The sequence below is a fragment of the Coptis chinensis genome, chromosome 5 (assembly GCF_015680905.1).
Source record: "Coptis chinensis isolate HL-2020 chromosome 5, ASM1568090v1, whole genome shotgun sequence".
Lineage (NCBI taxonomy): Eukaryota > Viridiplantae > Streptophyta > Magnoliopsida > Ranunculales > Ranunculaceae > Coptis > Coptis chinensis.
The window spans coordinates 26,285,101-26,286,685 of record NC_141460.1 but is presented as its reverse complement, the minus strand read 5'-3'; positions in this window follow the sequence as shown (position 1 = coordinate 26,286,685).

Here is a 1,585-nt window from a genome sequence, read left to right as displayed (position 1 = left end):
GCGTTCGACTTAGACTGACGAAATTAAACGTGGTAATTTCGCCAGATTTTGTTAGAGCGATATTAACGACTAAGCGAGTGTAAAAGCGTTCGACTTAGACTGACGAAATTAAACGTGGTAATTTCACCAGATTTTGTTGTAGCGATAGTAATGACTAAGCGAGCGTAAAAGCGTTCGACTTAGACTGACGAAATTAAACGTGGTAATTTCGCCAGATTTTGTTAGAGCGATATTAACGACTAAGCGAGCGTAAAAGCGTTCAACTTAGACTGACGAAATTAAACGTGGTAATTTCGCCAGATTTTGTTGTAGCGATTATAAGGTTCACTAAAACCAAAATCATACCATTGGAACTGAAGTGAAAGAGTTGCATCTTTATTGATTACCGAGTCTTAAAAAATACAAAGATAACAACGGAAAATACATGCCTGAACTAGAAACAAACTAAATATTGTATTATTTTATTTCTCCAGGATAACGGAAAACACAACTAAAATCTACTTATAGAACTTGCGCAGATGAAACGCATTCCACGGCTTATCGAGAACATTTCCATCTAAATCTCGAAGAAAACACGATCCTTTGGTGGCAGGGCGATCTATGATGTATGGACCTGTCCAGTTTTCTCCAAATTTACCGGAATCTATCAACCTCGTCTTTCGACCGAGTACCCAATCATCTTTCTCAAACACTTTAAGTCGAACTTTCTTATCATATTTTTCGTTTCATATCGGCTTGATAACTTAATTAACTGAAAGACTAACATCTCTTGTCTCATCTATCAAGGCTTTGGCTTGAGCAAGTGCTTGATCATTCGACTCCAATTCCACGTTAGAAGTTCGTGTGGTTGGTATCATCAACTCTGTAGGCAAGACCGCTTCCGTACCGTAAGCAAGATTAAACGGAGAAAATCCAGTTGAATGTTTAGGTGTGGTTCGATAAGCCCACATAACCGCAGGAAGTTCTTTAACCCAATTTCCTTTGGCATGTTGAAGTCGTCGCTTGAGCATTGCAAGAATGGATTTGTTAGTAGCTTCAGCTTGTCCATTAGCTTAAGGATGGTATGGTGCCGAGAAATTGTGATTAATCTTCAAGTCATAACAAAATTGTCGAATTTCTTTAGCATCAAATTGTTTGCCATTGTCGGAAGTCAATAATGTTGGAATACCGAAACGACAAACAATGTCTCGCCATAAGAATTTTTTAACATCTGAAGCATGGATCTGGGATAAGGGCATAGCTTCAGCACACTTGGTAAAATAATCAGTTGCGACGAGTAACAAACGAACACTGCCAGGAGCTTTCGGAAGAGGACCGACGATGTCTAGACCCCACTTTGCAAACGGCCAAGGGCTCAAGATTGGATGAAGTTCCGTTGCTGGAAGATTTCCCATGTTAGCATATTTCTGACAAGGAACACACTTCTCAGACAAACGTTTAGCATCATTTTGCATGTACGGCCACCAGTATCCTTGTGTCATTGCTCTATGAGCGAGACTTCGCCCCCGGGAGTGGTTCCCACATAGGCCTGAATGAATTTCCGCCAGGACGAGCAAACCTTCAGCTCTGCTGAGACAACGAAGCA